The 27,090-nt window shown below is 45.4% G+C and overlaps 1 protein-coding gene across 7 annotated transcripts in view; it reads right to left on the reverse strand.

Moving 5' to 3' along the window:
• The window catches only part of MGAT5 (alpha-1,6-mannosylglycoprotein 6-beta-N-acetylglucosaminyltransferase), a 389,158-nt gene extending 370,749 nt beyond the window's left edge, over positions 1-18,409 (reverse strand). For 5 of the 7 annotated variants that reach the window (XM_061135082.1, XM_061135078.1, XM_061135080.1 and 2 more), the window contains exon 1: positions 18,266-18,407. The gene's annotated coding sequence lies outside the window, so the exon portion shown is untranslated. Of the gene's footprint in view, positions 1-18,265 lie in introns of all 7 variants that reach the window. The other 2 variants (XM_061135085.1, XM_061135083.1) reach the window with 2 other exon arrangements.
• Positions 18,410-27,090: the final 8,681 nt, after the last annotated feature.

Below are 27,090 nucleotides of genomic sequence, written 5' to 3' on the forward strand. Positions count from 1 at the left end.
TTTTACCTTTTTATATGAGAGAAGATCTCTAGTAGATCTTTTTCTTGCCAAAGGGAACTTTAACCTAGCCTAAGAGGAATTTCTCTTTGGCTCTCTAACCAATGCAGAACTCACCTTCAGAAGTTTATTCAATATGTGCCTTAACAATTTATTTGTAGCAGCCCAATTTAATGCATCTAATTAAATACAGGTGAGCAGACAGGCTCTGGAATTGGACCTGAATTAAACCCCCAATCTGTACCTTCTGTATTAGTAAGGGGGTCACATGTCCCCGTTTATGGCTGTTATTCTAGCTTCATCATTAATTTAATAGCACCCCTTTCACTCTCAAGAGTGTTCATGTTTCAGGACTTCCCTGGTGGTCCAGTGGCTAAGACTCTGTACTCCCAATGCAAGGGGGCCCTGGTCAGATCCCTGGCCAGGGAATTAGATTCCACATGCTGCAACTAAGAGTTCAAATGCCTCAACTAAAGATCCTTCCTGCCGAAACGAAGATCAAAGATCCTGAGTGCAGCAACTAAGACCCAGTGCAGCAAATAAGTAATTAAAAAAAAAAAATAGTAAGACTGCTCAGGTTTGGATGATAAATTATATGATCACCTTATAATTATGGGAATCACTCAAGACAGGACATTTAACTTTCCCATACTTTGGTTTCACATTTGTTCAATGAAAACAAAAGATTCTAATTTACAAGGCTGTCACGAGCATGAAATTAGACAGTGTCCTCAAGGCTTGGTTCCCAGGAGGGCCCAGTATTCCTGGAAACACTAGTTACGTGTTCAAGAGGTTCACCTTCTGGAAAAGGCGTTACGCTGTGAGATCTTCACCTTTAGATTGTCAGTTTGAAGACAGGACCTGCATTTTCCATTTTTCACTGTGATAAGATCTATAAAATGGAAACGGAATCTGTGTCCAGCAGCAACACAATTAATTCTGCCATCTCTAACCAGGAGGTGAATCACTTATGGACATTTTAACCCCTATTCTCTAGATCTTCAGGACTTCATTTACTCTCTCCACAAAGGCAGGATTAAGATCAAAATTACTTCCAAACCAAACCTCTGTGAAAAGTAAGCCAAGGGCTTGTGGCTCAAAACAGGAACAGGGGAGGGATAAGAGATCCTTTTAACTGAGTGAAAGCCGCATTCCTCAGCCAATGAGCTTGGTAAATTTCTTGCTTTCTCGAGCCAAAAAACACTGGCCTTACCAAACCAATGACAGGATAGTTTCTCAATAAAAGAATCCAAGGTATCTCATTTTAATAATTAAGCCAAACAGTACCCACAATCTTACACTTGCAACTGTGATAGCATCATCAGTTCAGGAAACATGTGTTTGTTCCCTTTTTACAAAGAGAGAGAGAGAAAAATGCTTTCACTTCACTGACAGCTTGTTAAAGACACCTATGTTCACATGAGCAGGAACAGTATCTTGTAATGGGACTGATCTTACTTCAAGGTAGTGGTTTTGACTCAATGAGAGATATGATCAACACCTAAACCCAAAGAAGTAGTCCACTGCCCAAGAAATAGGTCACACAATTAATTGGCTGCCTGGGTGTTTTCCTAATTTGTGGGGCAAGGACCATTTCCCAGCAAGTAGGGTTTGGGGTGAAGGCTGACAACTTCATAAGGGGTGCCCTTTATCCTGGATGCTACCTTGCACTCAGCGAGTCTGCCCTAGAGGGTGCTGGGCCCCAGCTGTAACACACCCTCATGAAGGCGCGACATTTGAAACTATTCGATTCCAATCTTAGATCATAATATTTTCTGAAACACAGAATGAACCAATGCAATTCCCATTATTACATAACACAGTTGCTCAAGGTATTATTAGTATTGCATGCATAAAGATCCCTCTTGTGCTCAACTTCTAAAGAACTAGAAAGGAAATTTTCAGGCGGTAAATATAGAAGCTGTGCGACAAAAATGATGTACATGGCAGCACAGCAGTAACTGCGTCTGGAGGACATCAAGGAACAACAGCAGGATATTCTGAGGTCAAGACGGTTCCTCCCCACAGAAGTTTCTAGCAACTGGAAAAGACTTACGCCACTCCCAGAAATCCAGTTACAGCTGGGGCATGGCACCCTCTAGGGTGGACTCGCTGGGCAGCAAGGTAGCACCAGGACAAAGGGCAGCCCTTATGAAGCTGTCTACCTCCACCCCAAACCCTACCTGCTGGGAAATGGTCCTTTTCCCACAAATTAGGAAAACACACAGGCAGCCAATTGTGCAATCTATTTCTTGAGCAATGGGCTACTTCTTAGAGTCCTGTGATTCTAAAACTCTGAAGCACACAAAGAGGAAAAGAGAAGTTAGGCTATACACAGGGAATTTTCCTGCAGGGTGTCTATGGTTTTTCTCCACTTGAAAAGCTCAACCAGAAATCACACTTCTGTTCCAGATTCAGATGATTGATACATTTGACTTTAAATGCATCTTGTACCTTGTACTGATCAATACAGTTCAGTTCAACCGCTCAGTCGTGTCTGACTCTTTCCGACTCCACGAATTGCAGCACGCCAGGCCTCCCTGTCCATCACCAGCTCCCGGAGTTTACTCAAACTCACGCCCATCGAGTTGGTGATGCCATCCGGCCATCTCATCCTCTGTCATCCCCTTCTCCTCCTGCCCCCAATCCCTCCCAGCATCAGGGTCTTTTCCCATGAGTCAACTCTTCAAATGAGATGGCCAAAGTATTGGAGTTTCAGCTTCAGCATCAGTCCTTCCAATGAACACCCAGGACTGATCTCCTTTAGGATGGACTGACTGGATCTCCTTGCAGTCCAAGGGACTCTCAAGAGATCAATACAAGCCTTCCCCAAAGGCTGTTCTGACAATCTTGCCTCCTCGTGTCTGATAAGAGAATGAGCCAAAGGCAAACCAAGAACCGTTCTTTGACCAGGTCTAGGAAGAAAAAGCCAACTGGAAATAATAAGTCCAGGGCCCTACACACCCAGACCTGGCTGTCTTGGGGAAAGGCTGAGTCAGGAGATAGTCAACTCCCCAGTGAAAGCAGAGACAAGGCAGAGTGTGGGGTTGTAGTGTCTCGAGGATGCCCCAATTCTACTACACAATTTCTGTGCCATCCAGACCTACACAGGCTGATGAGGTAGTACTCCTTCAAACCCTTGAAATGCATAAAATATACAGAATCGGAGGAAACTTTTAAAATTGTAACATAACAACACATTTGCTTCTTTGTTAATACATTAAATAACACTATCTAGCAGCATGTAATAACCACTGTAATTTCTAAGTCATAATGAGCATGACATTTCAAGGTTATCTGTTAGATACCTAAAATGTGATACGAAAATATCGAATTTCTATTGGTGACAAAGTTGCAAACAATGCTAATATTACTGTGGGTCATGACCAATATCCAGAAGTTAAGGGATTGCTCAATTTTGGTCAAAAGTGTGTGAAAATCAAGGTGTAATATTTTTCCATGCAAGCTCACAGATCCCCTTGAATCTCTTGCAAAGAGGTCTGTAGTAGTTCACATGAAAACTCAGGCGATAATCTCATTTCATCCCCTACCCTTCAGGCTCTTCCAGAATAACTGAGATCCACATTAGAACCTGAACCCACCAGCAGCCTCAACCACCCGTAAGGGAGGGGAGGGGGGGATCTTCACCAAGGAGAGTCTCTAGGAACAAGCAGGGTGGAGCCAAAATCCCCTCTTCTTTTTTTCTCTGTCAGCTCTGTGTTAAGGGTTATTTAACCCTAGTTGTATGGCAGAAACCAACATAACATTGTGAAGCAATTACCTTCCAATTAAAAATAAATGGTTTCAAAAGTGGAGAAACAAAGTTATTCAATTCAGTTGACTCATGGGAAGGGGGGAATTACTTTCCAGATCACTTGGCCTAGGGCTGTGTTATAAACTCTCTAAGCCCCAAAGCTCAAGGCTGACAGCAAACTTCCCCTCTTTACTTCCTGAAATCAATACTTAGATAAACTTCCTGAATACATTTTCAAACATATGTATTTACTGCTTCAATAGTAGTATAAATGAGACTAAAAGGAAAATATAACAAACTAAACCTGCATTTCAATATGCAATTAGTTGGACAAAAACCAATCTAGAAGGCTTAAGAAGTCATTAGATGCTTGTGTCAAAAACCAGGTGAGCTACAAATGTTGACTAACACAGGTGATATGGTGATGCCATGTGATTTTCCAAAACAGCAAACACCTCATGGTAAATTTCCCAGTAAAACATGGTAAATTTCCCAGTAAAACAAACCACAATCTTTCTTCATGGACTGGAAAAGTCAACATCTATTTGAAACATGCAAAATACTCCTTATGTGTAAGCTAGGTCTCTAGGTTCAGGTAACAAATGGGTTTTGTCATCCAAGATCACCTGGTAATCAAACTGGCCAACCAGACCTGGACTGGGGTCCAAACCTAGGCAGAGGCCCCTTGTCTCAGCCTAGGTTTGTTTTTTGTTTTGTTTTTTTTTTTATCAGATTTGCACAGCCAATAATAAAGTCATTGCTGCTTCAATGGCCAAAAAATGGAGAACCGGGAACCTAGTTCAGAAGTCAACTTAACCCAATTTGGCCAGAGACATCAAATATATAGGAAGATGGAGGTAAAAGGATTTGGAAAGGGTGGGAGAAATATTCATGAGCTATCTGAGAACAGGGGTGTGGTTTAGACTTGGGAGCTGTACCAACTTGCTCCTTGAAAGAAAAGCTATATAACCAACTTAGACAGCATATTAAAAAGCAGAGACCTTACTTTGCCAGCAAATGTCCATATAGTCAAAGCTATGGTTCTTCTAGGAGTAGTGAATGGATGTGAGAGTTGAGTGTTGAAGAATAGATGCTTTTGAACTGTGGTGTTGGAGAAAACTCTTGAGAGTCCCTTGGACAGCAAGGAGATCAAACCAGTCAATCCTAAAGGAAATCAGTCCTGAATATTCATTGGAAGGACTGATGCTAAAGTTGAAGTTCCAATACTTTGGACACCTGATGCAAAGAACTGACTCACTGGAAAAGACCCTGATGCTGGGAAAGATTGGGGGCAGGGGCAGAAGGGTACAGCAGAGAATGAGATGGTTGGATGGCATCACCAACTCAATGGACATGAGTTTGAGCAAGTTCCCAGAGATGGTGATAGACAGGAAGGCCTGATGTGCTGCAGTCCATGGGGTGGCAAAGAGTCGGACACGACTGAGCGACTGAACAACAAATGTCTCAGTAAAAATAAATATATATTTTCCCAAAGTCTTTTCAATTCCATAAGTCCATGATTTGATGTCTCTAAATTTTATTATGCTCAAAAATAATACTAATTCAGAAATGTGACAGTAAGGACTAGGTGCCACAAAGGTGTTCTGAAAGAACCCAAGGTGACTGTTTTCCAACCTCTTCCACTAATGGACTCCATTATATCACAAAAAGAGGCACTGCTGGAATCTAATGAATAAATAACTAGCACTTAAATAGAATTTGTGTCCATTTTAACTCCAGCTACTTTCCACAAGAAAGCCTCATTTAAATTAGAAAGAGGGAAAAAATAAATAAATTAGAAAGAGGGGGAGCATGCTTATAATGAAACATTTTCAAAATCCTTTAAAAGTTTCCTATATAAGTCAATCAAGTATAACATTAAATATTAATAGCAAAAACTTAATTGTTGAATCTAAGTGAATAAACCAGAGAGCTTGCGTGTGACACAGGAAAAGGGTTAGTTTTCACATCTGCTGGATTTGTTTAGTGTAACTTCCAGATGCATTATGGGGAGAGCTAATGGTCCCTTAAAGTGTGTCTTCTAAACGGAGGATCACAAGTCAGCCATGGGTTATGAAACCAATTCAGTACAGAGGTCAGAAAACTTTGTCTTCAAGAGCGGAAGTGTGATACCTTAGGCTTTGCAGATAACGTCTGTCACAACTGCTTGACTCCATCATTGCAGTTTGAAAGCAGCCATAAACAAACCATGAACAAAGGGGAGAGGCTGTGTTCCAACCAGACCTTATTTACAAAATGGGCTGCAGGCCACTGTGCTGACTCCCGACCAGCATTTTTTAAACAAATGAAATATAAGAGAATATATCAGAGGCCATGACAACAGAGGGTAGGTACTGTCTTGGGAAACTTTTCTTGCTGCTACACATTTCCAACTGTAGTGTTGAAGAAAATTCTTGAGAGTCCCCTGGAATGCAAGGAGATCAAACCAATCAATCCTAAAGGAAATCAGTCCTGAATATTCACTGGAAGGACTGATGCTGAAGCTGAAGCTCCAATACTTTGGCCATATGATGTGAAGAGCCAACTAATTGTAAAAGACCCCGATGCTGGGGAAGACCGAAGGAAATAAATAGAAGAAGGGGGGTGGCAGAGGGTGAGATGGTTGGATGACATCACTGACTCAATGGACATGAGTTTGAGCAAACTCTAGGAGATGATGAAGGACAGGGAAGCCTGGTGTGCATGGGTCCAGTTCACAAAGAGTAGGACACTACTTAGCAACGGAACATACACATCTGTATGTGTGAGCTTTTAGTAAATATGTATTTCTTACTGTAGGTTGAGGGTCAAAAGTCACCATATTAGAAACGATAAAAAGAATCTGAAAAGAAAAACATAAGTCTGCTTCTGACTGAAATTGGTAAGAGTTTAAAGACTTTCATGCCCACCACCCCCCACTCCCCGACGAAAAAAAAAAGCAAAGAAAAAAGAGTAGAAATAATGGGCAAGTTCTTGAGCCTAACATACAATCTTAAAAATATTTTTTAATGTATTAAAATTTTTGAAAAAAGAATATGAATTAGTTATAAGTAGTCCAAGATGGTCTTCAAAAGGACATTAAAATCACTTCTTATGCTTTGTAAACACCAGATATAAACTGTATATCAGTTAGCAACAGCTGCATAACATACTTCCCCCAGAACTCTTTGGCTTAAAATCATCATCAATGCTTTCTGCAACTCTACAGGTCAGCTAGCTGGTTCTGATGACCTAGGACAGGCTTAACTAATCTTGGCAGGATAAGCTCAGGAGACTTTGAGCAGCTGGTCGTTCACTTGGGAGCCAGCTAGTCCAGAAAGGCCTCAGCTGAAACAATTTGGCTCATTCCCCTGACCTCCCAGTCCCTCCCTTAGACTAGCCCGGGCACGCTATCGTGGGGGTGGCAGGGATCTGAGTGAGCACCCTAGCTGTGCAAAAGGCAATCAGAAATGCGTGGGCTCTTAAACTCTGTTTATGTGGCATTAGCTAACACCTCAGGGGTCAAAGCAGTCATGAGGCCGGTAGTAGGGGAGAGGGATGGGGACTAGCAAGTTACAAGGCAAAGAGTGTGGACACAAAGAAGGAGGCCATTAATCGGGGCCATTACAGCAATCACTCTGCCGCAGACATTATTACTGTTTGTCAACACCTTGGCAGAAACAAGAGATTTTACATTATTTTAAGTTTTCCCATTACCATTTCTCATTCTGATTTTCCATTATCACTCCTAAGGCAGGAAGGCAGAGTGAAAAGAACACAGTCTTTGGAATCAATGAGATCCACTTTTGCAGCCTGGCTCTGCCACTTTTGGCTACCTGACCCCGGGCAAGTCTCCTTTGCACCTCAGTCTCCTCATCACAGCAACTACTAACATAACATAACATGAGCCAGAACACAGAACATGTGTAGGTCAGTGTCTGGTTATCTCAGAACTCAAACCTTAGACACTGTGTGTTTGTGAATAGCTAAGTATATTCAAAAAGATGAGAACAAGGAAATCGGCAAATTTCCTGGGACTTAAAGTTCTTAACAGAAAAGAACAGTTCCTTTACATAATAACTAAAAAGTCACTTCTTTACAAAGAGTTTTGGGGACTATGACAGGCAGAAATATGGCCCCAAGGATGTTCACAAGCTAAACCGTGGAGGCTGTGAACATGCTACCTAACAGGAGATGTGTGATGAAGTTAAGGACCTTGAAATGAGATTATCCCGGATTATCCGGGTGGACCCAATCTAATCATATAGATCCTTAAGGTCAAGGAATCTTTCCAAGCTGTGGTCCCAGTCTGATGGCAGAGAGACAAGGAGTCAGCCCAACACTCCTGGTTTTGATGCTGAAGGAACGAGGCAGGAGCCTGTGAATGTGAGTGGCCGCAAGAAGCTAAATGAGGCAAGGAAAAGGATTCTCCCCTACAGCTTCCAGGTGGGGTGCACGCCTTGGTTTTAACCAGTGAGACCCGTGTTGACCTCTGACCCACAGCATAATAAATCAATAGTTTATGTTGCTTTAAGCCTCCAAGTCTGTCGTTATTTGTTACAGCAGTAACAGAAAGATGATGTAATTTGTCATCTTCATAGAGAGGCTGACAATGAGGAAACAGGAAAGTCTCTCAGAGCCCCTGAACCAGGAGGAAGAAACTATGGAATCCAGAGAACACTAATCAGGCAAGGCACCAAAAAGGAAAGCTGCATCTGATGCTGGTTATCAGGGCAGGTTAAAGAAAAGGCAGCATGACAGAATAAGCAACTCATTATCAGGGAAAACACGTTATTGCAGTCTACAAGGAAGTACAATAAAATCATTATTTATCCACACTATCTCCAAAGATCCTGGTTATAACTGACAAGCATGTACTAGGAGAAAAACCATATTTTAAAAATCCTTCCACAGAAACTTTCTAAAGGTTTCATTTAACTGAGGGCTGTTTCAGAGATGCAGTTCCAACTCTGATCACTTTCATTTCTGTTTGTAGATTATATGACAATAAGGTAACAAGCCCTAGTGGTGTGTGGACATGAACACACACACACACACACAGTCACAATTTATGAGACTTCATGAGCCCACAAATAATGCTCACAGAGAGGGAGAAAAATGTGTACACCCAAAGCCCACTGATGGATTTAAAAAACAGAACTCCAAGCCACAGCCAAAGAGGAACTCAAAATTAGGGACACACTTGGAACTTCCCTGGCAGTCCAGTGATTAAGACTTCCTGCTTCCGTGGCAGGGAGCAAGTGTTCAATCCCCAGTTAAGGAACTAAGATCCTCATGTGGTGCTGGCATGGGCAAAAAAAAAAAAGGAACACACTTAAGAATATTTTGGACTCTGTGGGAGAAGGCGAGGGTGGGATGTTTCAAGAGAACAGCATCGAAACATGTATATTATCTATGGTGAAACAGATCACCAGCCCAGGTTGGATGCATGAGACAAGTGCTCGGGCCTGGTGCACTGGGAAGACCCAGAGGAATCGGGTAGAGAGGGAGGTGGGAGCGGGGATCGGGATGGGGAACACATGTAAATCCATGGCTGATTCATGTCAATGTATGACAAAAACCACTACAATATTGTAAAGTAATTAGCCTCCAACTAGTAAAAATAAATGGAAAAAAAAACAAAACCAAAGAATACCCTTGATAGATTAAACCGTCTACAGCAGATGAGTATGCTGGGCTCAGCCAAGAAGTCAGACTAGTAGAATCTCACAGATGCAGCTGACACTAAAAGATGCCTCAGGTAATAGAGGAGAAACCAGATCAAAGAGCAGGGACATGACCTGCCCAAGGGCAGCCGGGCTAACTGCACAGAGGCCGGCCCTGCCCGAGCAGCAGCTCACCTGTGCTGCCCAGCTGATCACATGACTCTGGGGTCAGTCCCTCTGCGAGGCAATGGGGCTTCCAGTCATGCCTAGAGAGCTTGGCTCCTTGCTTAGAAACCCTTGGGGCCAGATGCAATTTTTTTAACCAACCCGGTGGGGAGGGGGGGTGGGGTGGCGGGAACTCTCCCTTTCTGGAGCTCCCATCAGAATAGGAAATAAGGAATGGTGGACCTAGAGAAGAAAGTTGATAATATTTGCCCGAGAAAATTACATTGGCCTGTACTTATCTGGTACAGTGAAAAAGTACCCACATGAAAGAAGTGTTAGTCCCTCAGTCGTGCCCGACTCTTTGCGACCCTGTGGACTGTAGCCCACCAGGCTCCTCTGTCCATGGGATTTCCCAGGCAGGAATACCGGAGTGGTTTGCTGTTTCCTTTTCCAGGGGATCTTCCCAACCCAGGGATTGAACTCCGGTCTCCTGCACTGCAGGCAGATTCTTTACCATCTGAGCCACCAGGGAAGCCCAACATAATGTTGCCTTTAAATCTAGCAAGCACAGCAGTTAGACATGATAGAAGGGGAGGAGGGAAAAACTGACCATTCTTAGCCACTGGAGCTGAGAATTCTGTTAAGGAACATAGGCCATTCTGATGGACAGAGGGGCTGGAAGCTATGCTTGCAAAGATCTCAATTAAGACCGAGGATTCCTCAGTCCATGGGGTCACAAAAGAGTTAGACACGACTTAGAGACTACACAACAACAACTCCTCATGTGATGAACATTACTGGGGAGGGAGATGGAGAAAAGCGCCCCTTCCCCTCCAAGTCCCCCCTGAGGGCTGTCTCTAATCTTGGTGGCTCTGAAAAATTCTAGGAGATGGGGTGAGAGAAGTATAGCAAACACAAGTACTAAGGGAAAAAAAGAAGGAAAGCAGAAAGATTATACTTAGCAAGAGGTATAGACAGTGCTTTTCTAAACTAGATGCATAAAAGAAAGAACTGGTCATTGAGAAAATTTCTCATTGGAATGTGCTTAGTTGCTCGGTCATCTCCGACTCTTTGCACACTCTGGTGGGACTGTAGCCCACCAGGCTCCTCTGTCCATGAAGATTTTCCAGGCAAGAATACTGGAGTGTGTAGCCTATCCCTTCTCCAGGGGATCTTCCCAACCCAGGAGTCGAACCAGGGTCTCCTGCACTGCAGACAGATTCTTTACCAGCTGAGCTACCAGGGAAACTCATTAGAATAAATACTAGTAAATGAAACAATTAAAGTTGAAAATAACAGATGGCCAAAGGTGGGGAGCGAGGGAAGCAGCTTCAAGGAGATTGTTGTTAAAGTCTCTATTCTTTCAACATGGTTATTTCACAGGGAAGCAATAATGAAAGTATATAAACAGACTTTGGCCCAGCTTGTGACAGTATAAACACTTAGCCACTGTCTTGAGGGTGCTATGCCAGGGAACCAGAGAACTCCGGGAGTCTGGTCATCTTCTGTTCTTTGAATCTCAATTTCCCAAGAGGGGAAAAATTACTTCACTACGGGAAACAGGTTATTTCTAGGCTGAGAAGGACCACAGCCTTTTATTTCTAAACATACAAAAAGACATATCCCAAAAGACAGTGATGGTAGAGGGCTAGTTCTTCTTAGGTAAGCAATTCAGCTATCTACTAAAGAGTCTGCCAGCAAAAGCAAAAACAACTTGAGCTTCTGCTCGATCTCTTTTTGTTCAATACTGCTATTTTATTTCTTTATTCTATACTTCCTTTGCCACATGTGTAGGATTATACGCAACTTGAGGACTGAACAGAACGTTGGCGCTTGTTCAATCCCCACTTAGTCTCTAATGTAAAAACTAAAGCCCAAAGCAGCCGCACTGGCTGAATTAATGTGTTCTTCATTTGCATATTTCTTTTAACTGAACTTAACTCTCTGTGTGGGCCCTGCCCAGGCCTAGACTTTAAACTCCATGAACAGCTAGGGACTATTTATTAACCACAAAAGTTCAGAATCAAGAACAGGTGAGAACAATGACGTGCCTAATGTGAGGCCAGTCAAATGTAAGAATAAAATGAAGAGAAACAGCGCTCAATGGTACACCTAATGGAAAAATTCCACGAAACATGAAAATCTTGGTGGTCAGAGGAATATTTTGTAGGACTTCAGCTCTATCTAGGATCCCAGAGACACTGGGGGAACATCCTTTGAGGCCTTTCATTGGAAATGTTGGGGCATAGCCCTGACTCCTCTGTCAGATTACCCCTGGCCCACGCCATGCCCCGAGAGGGTAGAAATCAACACCAAGCAGGGGACTTCCCTGGTGGTCCAGTGGTTAAGAATCCACCCTCCAATGCAGGGGACGAGTGTTCGATCCCTGGTCAGGGTTCTAAGATCCCACATGCCACGGGACAACTAGAGAAACCCACATGCGACAAAGACCCAGCACAGCCGAAAACAATGACAGCAACAACAAATCACAGCCAGGAGCCCTAAGACAGAGACCCAGAGACAGAGAATGAATATTTAAGAATGAAATGTAAAAGCTTTCCCAGGCTATATCCCTAAGATGTGAAACTTAAAAAGTGACATAAGCAAAGGAACACCTCATACAAAGGCACCTAAGTTGCTTAGATTCTTCTATTTGGGTATGGGCAAAAGACAGGGCCACAGGCACCTGCTCCCCACCAGACTGCAGGGTGAGACTGGATGTGGGCACACAGGGTGCTGGGAGGGGGATGGACAGATGTCAAATGACCATCACATTCTCCTCCTGCGTCATGACTACAAACAAAGCAGGCACACATCTGCTATCAGCTGTTATTCCTAAGGGACCAAGGTCCAGCTTTACCACTGCCATCAAGCAGGGAGACTTCGAGCAGGTCCTTCTGCTCCTCTACACCTCCAGGACTGCAGCTAGAAAGAGAAGGGGTTCTGGGGGATCTTCTTGAGGTCCCTTCCAACCCAAGTGATGAAGACTCTTCTTGGCCTTGTTGGAAAGAAGGAGCTGGCCAGTACAGGGTGAGCTTGCTAGCCTAAAACTAAGCTAATGTGGACCCTGGACCTAGACCACCCAGGTTCAACTCCTCAGCCAGCTGCTTGCATGACCTTGGCCAGCTTTCATAACCTCCCAAGTGCCTCAGTCTCCCTACTGTATAAACTGGGAATAACAACCCATCTCAGTGTTGTAGCCAGAAGTAAATGAGATACAAATGAAGCCTTTGCAATCACATCAGGTATAGAGGATACATTTTTCATCTCCAAGTTTCTCGCCCACCTGTTCTGGACATTTTTCTACCCAGATATACAATCACTGCAGATGGTGACTGCAGCCGTGAAATTAAAAGACGCCTACCTCTTGGAAGAAAAGTTATGACCAACCTAGACAGAATATTAAAAAGCAGAGACATTACTTTGCCACCAAAGGTCTGACTAGTCAAAGCTATGGTTTTTCCAGTAGTCATGTATGGATGTGAGAGTTGACTATTAAAGAAAGCTGAGTGCCAAAAAATTGATGCTTTTGAACTGTGGTGTTGGAGAAAACTCTTTTGAGAGTCCCCTGGAATGCAAGGAGATCCAACCAGTCCATCCTAAAGGAAACCAGTCCTGAATATTCATTGGAAGGACTGATGTTGAAGCTGAAACTCCAATACTCTGGCCACCTGACCGGAAGAACTGACTCATTTGAAAAAACCCTGATACTGGGAAAGATTGAAGGCAGGAGGAGAAGGGGACGACAGAGGATCAAATGGTTGGATGGCATCACCAACTCGATGGACATGAGTTTGAATAAACTCCAGGAGCTGGCGATGGACAGGGAGGCCTGGCGTGCTGCAGTCCATGGGATCGCAGAGAGTCGGATACAACTGAGCGACTGAACTGAACTGTACAATCTTTGCTGATCACCAACAGAACACACTCTCATGGGTGGACAGAGACATGAAAGAGATCCAAAACTGTTATGCTGGAAGACTGTTCCATGTGGGATATTATTTTAAAAAAAAAAAAAAAAAAGCATCTTACCAGCACACTAGGACTTAGCCGGCTGGGCTGAGAACGCAGCACTAGGGAACGGAACTTAAGCAGGACTGGGTGGGCGGGGCTTACGCCGGGGTCAGTGGGCGGGGCTTAGGCAGGAGTCCCTGGGCAGTACACCTTACTTCAAGGACCAGCACCTACCCGCAACCTCACCCTTCCCCATGAGAAAGGGATGCAAAATCAGTGAGGCTATTATTCTTCTACGGATGCCCTTGAAGTGATGACACTTTTAAACAAAGTAAATCAGTTGCAAACACGAGTACTTAACTCTTGCAGGTAAGGAAGTATTTGGGTACATCTGGCTGCTGAGTTCATAGGCGACAAGGTGGAATCAATGCTCCTTAGCCATCCCAGGTTGCTGCCCCAGCTGGGGCCAAGGTCCAGCAAGCATTAGCACAGGAATGGCAGTGGGGGTGCCCGTTTAAAGGGAGAATTGCCCCCACAAACCCAGCCACAACAGCTTAACCCCCCTGCCTGTCCAGATTTTTGAGGCTGGACAAAGGCCCTGACAGAAAGGCCCCTGTCCTGTTTCCAGAAGGCTAGGTGTTCAAACAAGAGAACTGTGGGATTCTGAAGGAAAAAAGATTCCTATGACCTTTCTCATGCACACGTACAGCTTTCCAGATACGACAAAGTCAGGGGAGGATAGGCTTAACTATGGTAATGAAAAAGAAAAAAATGAGGAGGAAATGGCAACCCACTCCAGTGTTCTTGCCTAGGAAATCCCGTGGATAGAAGAACATGGTGGGCTACAGTCCATGGGGTTGCAGAGTCCAACACGACTGAGAACACACACACAAACAAAGAAAGTGGGCAAACACAGATCAAGTCCCAACTCTTCCCGCTGAGAACATTGTTACAGCACTAAGGCTCCTGGGACCCATCTTGGCAACTTTCCAAGGGCTATTAGTTTGCCTTAACACAGGGAGAGAGAAGGTCAGATGCATTAAAAGTGAGAAGATAATTTTGAAGGAGGACGTCTTCCTACCCAGCACCAGCACCCACCAACCAGCTCAAAGTGGCCGCCTGGCAAACACTCAGTGAAAACCCACAGCTGGCACTGGGTCACAGCCATGCGCAAACTTTTCTCGCTGACTGTTCGGGGGCATGGCTTAGACTGGCAACTTTAAGAAGATGGGGCTGGGGAGACCTTAACTCAATTTCAAACAGAAATCTTAAAGTTTAGCCATCTATTCAATATCCTGGAACAAACCATAATGGAAAAGAATATAGAAAAGAATGTACATGTGTGTGTGACTGAGTCATTTTGCTATACGGCAGAAACTGATATAACATTGTAAATCAACCATACTCTGATTTAAAGAAAAAAAAAATTTTTTAAGTTTAACCATCTTCCAGCTATTAAGAGTGACTTTATACTTCAAAGCAATTATGAACTTTAAAGGCAGCCTAGTAAAACGTGCCCTGGCAAGTACCAAATTTATTTCTCACATAAGCCTCTCAACTGTCACTCACCTGGCACTCTCTCCCAAATATAAAGGTATTAGCTCTCTCTTTCTTAAAGTACCTAGATTCTGAAACACACGCGTCTTTCTTCAGCCAAAACTATCTGTTAACAGTTCACCTGACACCAAAACCCTTCCCCAAAACTTGACGTCCCCCCAACAAACCCCCAGAGAGCATGCCCCCCACAGCACCAGCTTTTCCAAGACCTCCTGTGGTAACATCAGTGCAGAACGCCACCCTCAACAGACACTGCCCCTCCTACAGCTGGGAGGCCAAGACGCAAATGAGGTGGAGAAAAAAATGAATCCTCTCTGCTCTTGAGGCCTCTAGGGAAGGAGCAGAGCAACTACCTGCCTGGAGGACCAGAGTGCAAAAGGACAAGAACTTCCCTAGGTCTTACTGATGAATGCTCCCGGCAAGTTTCCAGATAGCTCTGCAGGGGACAGTGGTCACTGTCTGTCCCCTGCCAAAATCAACCTGAGAGTGACTCTGCAATGACTTAAGAGCCTTAAGTCTCTGCAACGACTTAAAGCCACAAGGAGTATTAGGAGGCTCACTTCACAGCAGAGGAATCAAAGGCACTCCCTGGGCTAGGATCACTGGGGATTCTGGCACTGCAATGCTTTTGGAGGCCAACTGGGCAAAGGCTGGTTGGTTATGTGTAAACTGAGAAAACTGAACAGGAAGAGAGCAAATTTGAATTCCTGTGATCTCCTAAGGTCCCTTCCAGCCCCAAGATGCTACCATAGAACACTGCATATGCACATACATGTGTACACGCTTCTTTATAAAAGCATGTACGGATGTGTGAATATATATAAATGAGTACTATATTCACACTCCCAAACACAAAGCACTTGAGACGCGCACAGCTGAGGCAATTCAGAGATGCTTGAGCTGCTAGAACACAGATTCCACTGGCAGATCTGAGCAGAGCCACCCAGCCCTCCTGCCTGCCACTGCAGGCGCCTTCAAACCAACCTGCAGCCGCTTGTGTAGGCGCAAACCCTGCAAAGTCCCAAACAGCAGCCTCCTTTCCCAGCAGCTCCAGTCACAAGTATCCCAGACTCCAGAAGGTGGGCTGGAACCAAGGAGCCGATGAAAAAAAGTAAAGACCAAACCTCTATCCAGGAACCCAGGTCTGCCAGTCAGGGGTCCGGCAGAGCAGCGTCCTTCTTCTCTTTCCCCCCACCGTCCCTAAAAGAGGCAAAAAGTCACCCTCTTCTCCCACTGCCATCACCTCTTCTCAGGGTCTCTCTACTTCAAGTTGACTACATGGATTTCGAGGTGGTAACTGAAGAAACTAAAAAGTCCTCTAGAAAGCAGAGCTTTGCTCTAATCCTAACAGAGCTAACCAGATTTGAGGGTTTCCCATCTCAGCCCTGAACAATAAGGGCAAAAAGAATTTGTGCTGTGGGGGGTGGGGGAGGGCGGGGGGTCCAGGGAGGAATAAAAGTCCATTTATTAAGAAACACCTGTGATGGTTTACCCGTCCGTGAAAAACAGTTTGGTGATTTTCTCCAATCAAAATCGAAGAACTTCTGATCCGAGTTAAGGATCAGGATGCAGGTAGCTAAACTGGGGGGGGCGGGGTGCAGGCGGGGGGGGGGGGGGGAGGGTAGTTGCTGGGTGTGTCTCTCGGAATAAAAACCCACGGAGTCGCTCAGGTCCTGACAATGAACGGAGGCGGGGCGCACCGGCTTCCCACCCGCTCCTCTTTAGAATGAGATTCCACCTCTAACACTCGGATCCGAGTTGTTTACAGGTGCAGTACTGTCATTCCCTGGGGAACCCCGCACAAACCTCAGCCTTCCCCTCCCCAACTTCACGGCCCCCAAAGTGCCCAGCCGTTCCTAACTGGGCCGTCAGGGCCGGGTGCAGACGGAGGCGTCCGCCCTGGGCCGGGCCTGGCAGTCAGCGACAGGAGTACCGGGCCCCAGACCTCGACTCGGGCATCTCTGAAAACCCCCTGCATGGCCAGGTTACCACAGCCCGCAAGCGCCCGGCACCCCGTCGGCGCTCCGAACGCCGCCGGACAATGCAAGCGCCACCTCTTTTCTCTTCCGCGCGGCAGCTACGAAACCACGGCTTTGTGTGTGACAGCAAGTGTGTGCGCGCGAACGTCCCCGAGCTCACACACCCCCTTCCATCCAGTCTGCTCACCGCGCCTGGTCCGCGCGCGCGGCGAGCGCATCCGGAGCGGGTCCTTACATCAGGCGGCCTCACCGCCATGCCTCTGGCCACCCGGCCTCGGACCTGGCCTCGGGAAGCTGGGGGCGACATTCACGCCCCCGTTCTCAGCCGCAGGGGCGACCGACAGGAGCACCGCCGGGAGCCGGGCAAAGACGAGGCAGGGACCGGGGGGAGGCGAAAGGGCCACTGGCGCGCGCCGCGCCCCCAAGTTCGGCAGCCGCGGGCCGGGAGGGGGCCGGGAGGGGGCCCGGGCGGCTCGCGACTAGGCAGGAAGTTCCCAAGGCCGCACTGAGCATGCTCTCGGGGATTGTGTGAGCGGGTGTGGGCTCTGCGCTCCCCGCAGCCTCTCCGGCCAGGCAGCCTCCGGAGCGCGCGGGCGGGATCCGGGGCCCGCGAAGGTCCCTTAAGGGTGGGGGGGCACCCCCGGGCTTCCCTGGTCCCCTGAACCAGAGCACCCGCCCGCCACATCTCTCTTTCCCAGGGGCCAGGAGCCAGCCTTCCTTCTTTTACTCCCCAGCGGCCGGCGGCTGAGCCCGCCCTGCGCTCCCAGGTCCCCGGGACCCCAGCCCGGCCCACACCCTCAGCGTGACCCCACCAGGCTCCTCCGCGGTCCGAGCGCTCATCTACCATCCTAGCCGCTCGCCTCCAGTCCGCGCAACCAAAGCCTCCTCCGGACAGTCCCTTGAAAATCCCACAACCCCCTCTTCCCCAGGGCCATGGAGACCCTGCAGTCTCCCCTGGGAAGCGGTTGCCCCGGGCAGATGGGCGCCTCAAGGCGTATCCCCGGCCGCACTCCCGGGTCTCTCAACCCGACCAGGGCACCCAGGCAGGCGGCGGGGTAGCGGAGGACGGAAGACCCCAGCCGCGCAACCCACGGTGCAGACTCTTCCCCCACCCCCGCGCCCAGCTCCCCGCGCCCTCCGCGGTCCCTTCTGCGTTCATCTCCCCGCGGAGATGGAGAGCTTCGACGCGATCGCCCCGACCCACTGGCTCTCACCTCCTTGTTTGAGCAGTAGCAGCAGCCGGGAGTGCCTGCCAGCCGCTGTCCCCGGGGGAGCCCAAGGCGCGGCGGGGCACGGGGTCGCGGCGCCCCGAGCCTGCGGAGCGGCTACCTGGGCTGGATCGCGCCCGGGGCCGCCGCGGCAGCCGCGGGAGCCGCAGGGCCGCCGCTGAGCGGGCCGCGGCAGGGACAGTCTGCAAACTCTCAGCCCTGGCGGGGCCGCGCACGGCGCGTCCACAGTCGGCCTGGACACTGCAGAGACGTTCCTCCCGGGCTCAGCCGACCAGGGCGGGAGGTCTGTCTGCAATTTCTTCCTACCCTCCCTTACGGACCCCTCCAACTTCCCTCTAGCTTCTGAGCTCGCAGCTCTCTAAAGGCAGGGATTCCGGCCAGGGACGTTCGGCGAACTCCCCGCCCTCCCCGCGGAGCGCTCAGCCAATTCGGAACGCCCCAGCCTCTCAGGGCCCGTCTGCAAACTCCCAACCCTGTCGGAGAGGACTTCTACCAGCCCCTCAGTTCCGCAGACCAAAGGGAAACGGGAGCAAGGGAGACACTTTGCGGCCACAAATAATAATCTAGCAAGGTCAGGGGCAAGTATGCAAATACTGATGTGACAATGCGTGCTCCAGAGAGGTGCAGTCCAGGCCACTCAGCACCAGGGACCTTCCTCCAGCAGTGAAGCCCAGTGGGGGAAGATTATGGACTCAGCCATCTACAGGTACAGCCTGCTTGAATCAATGCCCTGAGCCTCAATTTCCAACTTTGGGGAACGGGTTACATGAAGCAGTATGAATTTCAGCCTGGTTTTTGTGACCTTGAGCAGGCCACTTAACCATCTGAATTCAATTTCTTTATCTACGAACATAATAAATGGTGTTTCTTGAGGTTATTTTGAAGATGAAATAAAATATACCTAAAGTGCTTAGCAATACGTGGCACATAGTAGGTGTTCAATAAATAAATTCCATTTCTCTTACTCTTTCCCGCTCCCACCCCAGGGTTTTGTGAACACCCTCGACCGGCTAACCGAACATTGCACTGTTATAAATTCAAAAAGAAACAAAGCATCCCATGCCCTGAAGGCACCACAGGGAACATTGACTGACACGACATATTAAATCCAACCAAGCCCCAGGAGAGAGAACATTGTAGATTTACATCGCTAAGTATTATAGATCCTTGTTAAGCAGTTTCTGAAATGGAAGGAGAGTGGCCTGGTGAATTACCTAGGGGTGGAAATGACAAGGTTAATAACCCCATCGAGTTCCAAGCCCATGTCACTGCATCAAGTTACTGTATGAGGGTTTATGTTCAACTTTCCCTTACCCTCCCTGCAGAATTTCTCCGCCCCCATTTTACTGTCCCCCTAGGGTCTTCTTTCTTCAACTTAGATCACCTTACTCTGACGCTCACCCTCTTCAGCAAAGGCATTTAAAAACTAAAGATAATGGAGTTCTTAGACCCTAGAAATGACAGTCCAAGTGCCTCACATTGTAAGTAAGCTCTTGTGGCCCCCCAGCTGGTTAGGGAGGTCTCCTGTCTCCAGAATCTTAGCATCCACAGAACACACCCTGTAGCCTGTCTTGCATTGAGCTACTCTAGGCTCTAGGCACATTAGATCGATCAGTCGTACTTTTAATTCAAGATGAAGGAAATAACTCTAACACTTCCTGACCAGATGAGCCCCAAATTATCAGCCACTTAGATCCTCTGCTGTCAGGAACTGTCTGGATAATGACCATAAACCACAAGGAAATCTGTATGGGCAGGATGATTCCTCTTAATGAGACCTTTTGGTAAAATCCCAGGAATGTTGGGAGTCACGTTTTTCTCTCAGTCCCTTGAAAGAAAAACATCTCTCCCTCTCTGGACACCGGGAGGGAAATAGAAGAATGGTGACATCTGGTGGTCAGGACTTTCTGTGCGTTGGATATGGATGGTACAGATTCTGATCCTAATAAATTCACTTTGAAGCCAAAGTTCCTGCGGGTGCTTAATAATTGTACCACCTGGTTGCCTAGTGATTTCTGAAAGACATCAGTTATTTGAACTCTGCAGACCCACTGCTATAAAGGATATTACGGATGGTTATTATTTCAGGATATTTTTTATACAAAAGGTTATGTGTATATAGAGAAATAAAGTATATTTAGGTGTAATATTCATATATATGTACCTACATCATATGTATTTATAGAATATATATTTGTATTACATATATTCTATTTGTATGAATACTATACTTCAATGCTTTTGAGGGAAATTATATTATCTCAGTTGTTTTCTATATAGAGTTAAGGTTGTAACTTATAATAATAATTGCTAAAGGACACCACTTGTAGATGTAAAGATGCCTGCTAGGATGGAGTTGTATGTTTCATCATATTCTCTCAAGAGAAAATTGATTACAAGTTTAGAGAGGAAGAAAATAAGACAGTGGTGTTTCAATAGTGAAAGCCCTGGCAGCTGATGGTCAAGCCCAGGCTTACATGATGAACAGTGATTCATTTTCTGCATTTCACCACTTGTGAACAATGGTGTTAGGTTCAAAGAAGAAAATGTTTGAATTACTTCAAAACAATGCAACAGTGTCTGTTGGTGTTACTGAATGTTCTCCATTTCTTTCCATGTTTGTTCCAGGTACCATCCTTTAGGTAATTGCTCAATTATAAACTTGGAAAACACAACTCTGTCCATACAATCAAGTCCATTGTTTCTCAGAATTGCTTATTAAATTCTATGTGAATTGTGTTAAGCTTTTTAACAACTTATAGAGTAGATTTTACTATACCCATTTTATAGAAAAAGAAGCCAAGTCTGAAAATTTAGCTAATATACTCACCAGAAGGCACTACTGAGTAGTCAGTCAGGATTAAATGGAAAATTTTCCTGACGCCAGAAACCAGAATCTTTCTACTGTGTTGTGTTGCCGACCCTCAGGAAGAAATGAAGATCGGAAACCACTCTAAAGGGTACACTGAAAACTAAAGGGGATATTTAACGTACTACAGATAAACCACATTTCCTGACCTATTCAAATTGAAAATTATAAGCAACAAAATAACAACTGTACCTGTAAACCTTATAAAGCTGAGACCCATGTGATTCTGTCTTTGGAATTTTTTTCCTGCCCGGGACCTGATCTACCTTTAATGGCTTGAGAATTACCCACTATGTAATCCTGAGTGACTCCTAACATTCCCATTAATGATTGTTGTTCCATCACAGGTAATTTTTAACTTTAACTTTTATACTTGTTTATAATTGCTTATAAACGAAATTTCTGTATTTCAGATCCTATTAGTCTAGTCTGTTGTTGCTAAATTGTGTCCCACTCTTGCGACCTCATGGACTGTAGCCTGCCAGGCTCCTCTGTCCATGGGATTCTCCAGGCAAGAATACTGGAGTGGGTTGCCATTTCCTTCTCCAGGAAGATCTTCCCGACCCAGGAATCGAACCTGGGTCTCCTGCATTGCAGGCCAGTTCTTTACTGACAGAGCTACAAGGGAAGCCTTCTCTTGGAAGACAACAAGTTGGTCCCAGTATGAAGCCAAATCACATTAGAGGATGTCAAATGTTTACAAATTTCATACCTTAAAAATGATGGAGTATATTTTAAAGATAATCAGAATGCTTAAGATGGCATTATTTGTAAAAACAAGGGAGTTAGGTTTCTTCCTATATATGATTGTATTGATGGTGCTTTATTAGTTTCCAATTGCAAAAGTAACAAATCACCACACACTTGGTGGCTTAAAATAATGCAAACATATTATCTCATACAGTTCTGGAGGTTAGAAGTTCTAAATGAGTATCAAGGGGACAAAATCAAGTGTCAGCAGAATTGGTTTCTTCTGGAGGATCTAAGAGAGGATCTGTTCCTTGCTACATCTAGCTTCTAGAGGTTGCAGCATTCTTCAGCTGCTGGCTACATCACTCCAATCTTTGCTTCTGTCGCCATATCACTTTCTCACTACCTCTGTCTTCTAAGAGCCCTGTGATTATATAGACCACTTGGATAATCCAGGATGATTGTCCCACCCAAAGATGCGTAGCAGTCACAGCTGCAAAGTCTCTTTTGCCATATAAAGTAATACTCACAGGTTTCAGAAGTTAGGTTGTGAACATCTTTGTCGCTGTTGTTGCTGTCCAGTCACTAAGTCATGTCCAACTCTTTCTGACCCCCTGGACTGCACATGCCAGGCTTCCTTGTCCTTCACTATTTCTTGGAGTTTGCTCAAACTCATGTCCATTGAGTACGTGATGCCATCCAACCATCTCATTATCTGTCCCTCCCTTCCCCTCCTGCCCTCAATCTTTCCCCCTATCAGGGTCTTTTCCAGTGAGTCTGCTCTTTGCATCAGGTGGCCAAAGTACTGGAGCTTCAGCTTCAGCATCAGTTCTTACAGTGAGTATTCAGGGTTGATTTCCTTTAGGATTGCCTAGTTTGATCTCCTTGCTGTCCAAGGGACTCTCAAGAGTCTTCTCCAGCCCTGGAGGATCCTTATTCAGCTCACCAGACTGTCTTCTGGCCCCTAAAGATTTACATCCATCTCGCATCAAAATATATCACCCTTTTCCAACATCCTCTAAAGTCTCAACTTACTACATTAACTTACAGTCTAAAATCTCTTTGCATATTTATCAGTTCGACAGTCCCAAACCACTTTACTAAATCATGGAAATTAAGAATGAGTGAGACTGGGAAAAATTCTTTTCTGTCCCTAGGCCTGTGAAACTCGAAAACAATTTATCTGATCCCCCAAATAGAATGGTGAGATAGCCATAGGATAATAGGTAGAGACATTCCCATTCAAAAAGGAATAAAATAGAGGAAGAAGCCACTAGTGTGAGCAATTTTGAAGTCCAACTGTGAAAACACTATTTCAAGGCCTATTTTAATCTTCTGTGGCTCTACTGTCTAAGCCCAGGAATCCACTCTCAGTCATGCTTCCTTTTTAAAGAAGAGAAAGACCAGTTTTCACCTAAATAGTTTTACCCATCTGTTTCGTGCCTGTGGAATTTTGGGAGTTCAACAGTCTTTTTAAGTTTTGTCCTCTCTCTGTTCCCTTCGGTTCAAGCTGGCAATATTTCTTCTCATATTACAACATCAAAAACCTCATGGGTCTCCCATGCATGTCCCAGAGATGTCTTCCATTATATAACATGCTTCTCCACATATTTTTCCTGGATAGGTCTATGAGATGGCTAAAGAGATCGATGGATCACATGCTTAATTTTTTCAAAGAAACCACTGTGCAACAGAATACACACACACACACACACACACATATGCTGTTGTTCAGTTGCCGAGTTGTGTCTGACTCTTTGAAACCCCATGGACTGCAGTGTGCCAGGCCTCCCTGTCCCTCACCATCTCCCAGAGATATATATTTGATTCCAGGTACTAGCAAAAGACTGTCCAGCCACATCCTTGGCTTTCCCTCTAAAGCATGCTTTCCTAACAGTAAATCTCCTACTTTTAGCCAAAATCTGGATAGGCTGAGAATTTCCAAGATTACTTAGTCCTAGTTCCCTTTGCTTAATAGTACTTTTATCAATTTATCTCTTTCTTCTTGGATTTTACTAAAAGCAACAAGAAAAATCCAGGTTGTACCTTCAACACTTTGCTTGGAAATCTCTTCAGTTACATATCTAATTTCATCATTGACAAATTCTTCTTTTCATGTAAATGTAGGACACAATTCAGCTAACCTTTCTGCTGCTATATATTAATAGCAAGAATCTTCTTTTCTCTGGTTTTGAATAACATTTTCCTCATTTCCTCCCAAGCCCTCACCAGCAATCTTTAACACCCATATTTCTACTAACCATGTATTCCAGGCAATCTAGGCTTTTTCTATCATGCTCTTAGAACTTCTTCCAGAATCTACCACTCATCCAATTCTGAAGTCACGTCCACATTTTTAGATGTTTGTTACAGCAGCACCTCACACCCAGATACCAAAATCTGTAGTGGTTTTCAATTGCTGCTCTAACAAATTATCACAAACATAGTGGCTTAAACAACACCAATTGACTCTCTTACAGTTTGGAGGTCAGAAGTCTAAAATCAAGGTGTTGACAGGGCTGCATTTCTTCTGGAGGCTTCAGAGGACATTCTGTTTCCTTGCCCTTTCCAAGTTCTGAAAGTTGTCTTCTGTCCTTGGCTCATGGTCCCATATGAGATCACCTTTCCTCCCTCTGCCACCGTTGTCCCAGGTCCTTCTTCGAACTCTAATCTCTTGCCTCCCTCTTATAAGGACCTTTGTTGTTACATTGAGCAAATCCAGAAAATCCAGGATAATTGCTCCATCTCAAAATCCTTAATTTGATCGCATCTTAATCACACTCAAAATTTCCAGAGATTAGAGTGTGACAAATTTGGGGTGCTCTTTTCAGCCTACCCCAGTCCCCAATTCACCGCTCCCTGGTCAAGTACTTTTACAGTGCCCTCTTTCTGTGACGGGGGTGTCCTCCTCACCCTTGGACTCTGAGGTTGGCCCTCTGATTTGCTTTGACTCATAGAAAGAGGCAAGTGATGCCCTCAACGGGTCTTTCAGATTTCCTACTGCCTTTGAGCTCTTGCCATTGCCATGAGAAGGAATGTTTCCATCAGTCTAGCCCAGTGGTCCCATGAGATAGATGAAGAATGTGTGGGGCACAGCTGCCCCAAAGAAACTCAGTTTAGGGTGGAGCCTCCAGCTGCTCCACAGACAAAATAATAAGCGCAGTTAACAGTGAATAGTCTCTGCCACTAACCCTCAAATGTGAGGAAATAAATGCTTATTGTTGAATGCTACTTACTCCAGAGTGATTCATTAAGCAGCAAGACAATTCTTTTTATCTCCACAATAACTGTAAGGCCTAAGGGAAAATTACCCATGCCCATCCAATTGTTCAAAATACCTACAGTCATGTGAATTTTAGCACGCACACACACACACACACTTCATTTTATAGAATACGAAACAAAGTTTTAATGCTTTATAAAAACTGCTTCCAAAGAAAACATCATATGGGCTGAAGCAAAGAGGAATCAGAGAAAAATTGGAGAAGGCAGTGATTTAAAATAGAGGGACCACATATCTTGGAACATCCCCAACAGAAGTTGAAATGAGGAAGGGTGTTTACTGAAACAGGTTTCCTAAAGACCCGAATATTCTGTAAAGAACACCTTCAGGTCATGCACATTGACTCTTTCTTGTTTCACAAATTTTGCAAATTAGAGAGTGTTTCCCGAAGTATTCTTTGCAACCCTAGTTTGGCAGTCTTAACCGATGTTGCTGCTGTTCTAGGTGTAGTCACTGTGTCCTGACAGACAACTAACCGTACACATCTCTCTCCAACTCCACGTTCAGCAGTGCAGTGACATCAGGTGACAGCTAGTAATGAACTTTGGTGGAGCATTTACACCACAGAGATCTTGCTTGGGCTCTGGATATACGCACTGAGTCATAATAGCAAGTGTATTTCTTACACTGGGTCATGGTCAGAAGCTCTGAAGGCCATGGCTCCTGTAGTGATTGAGTAAACTTCAACTTCCTGCGGTACTAATGATCTATTTGTGCAAAACAGTTTTGCCCCTGGAAGCAAAGCCTGACACAGTAACAAAGCAAATGGTAACATTACCCACATTAATTTGGAAACAGGCATTTTCCTGTGGAAGCTTCTGCCACGGGGTGTTTAGGTTTCTGTGTTTCTCTTTGTCCTCTAGCTAGCTGCAGCAGCTGGGGGGCAGAGAGTATGTGTTTGTAGATATTTCATCCTCATGCTTCAGGCTACAAATTACAATTTATGTCAGTGATAAGAAAAGAATGGGTGTTTTCTCTGGTTAACTTCAAAAGATGGCAGTGGTCCCGTGCCCCCTTCTCTCAGACCATGCCATTGCCCCAGCAGCGCTATTCTGAAGTGAGGTGGGGGACAGCACGGACTTTGAGCCATGCTGGTGGCCCTTGCCTGCATGCTGCAGGTCCTTGCCCAGCAATTTGAGAGCCTTTATGCTCAAGAGTAATTCACCAGCTCGCCGGGGCTGAGAACTTGAAGCAAATCCTGTGAAGGTCGGAACAATCTCTGTGTTAACACAACAATGTTAAAAGCTAATTTTGTGTCTTCATCCTGATGAGGAGGCTGAGATGTTGCTCTTCATTGAATTTCCATACTTTGATGAAACATCATATGTTTTGACAAACACACCCAATATTTTCTCTTGCTTTGTGACTCTGTGTATCCTGAGTCTCAAACACACTTAAGGAGTCCTGGTACCTCTCTGCCCGTTTTACTGAGTTCCCCACTTTCACTGTAGCAGAAATTTAAACAGGGGCACTAGGGATAGGTACTGATGTAAAAGGCAGCTTCCTGGAGCCATATGGTGCTAACCATCTCAAAAACCCTTAGTCAAGTTTATTTCCTACCCCTACTCCCCTTTACACACACAATGAGGGTGGCATTAGCAGGACTTTACCCACATCCCAATCTCCAAAGCCTCACTGTCTGATCAATTGACTAGTCACTCTCACCTAAATAGCCATCTGGTATCAAGTTAAGCTCTTACCCACCCCCACAACTTTCAACTAGATGGGTGCCACCAAGCAGCTCCTGTAGGGGCGCACTGGAGGCCGGCTCCTGTCGGCTTTCCCAGAGAGCAACAGCTGACCAAAGAGATCCTAAAAGGATAACAATGGTGGAAGGTCTAGTTGACGTCATAGGTAATCCTACACGCCAGACATCATTCTTGGGGCTTCACATCTATTCTCTTCACACAACTCTTCTAAAACAGATGCCATTAACATCGTTTTACAAATGAAGAAAACCGAGGTTAA

This window comes from Dama dama, chromosome 33 (assembly GCF_033118175.1).
Source record: "Dama dama isolate Ldn47 chromosome 33, ASM3311817v1, whole genome shotgun sequence".
Taxonomy (NCBI): Eukaryota; Metazoa; Chordata; class Mammalia; order Artiodactyla; family Cervidae; genus Dama; species Dama dama.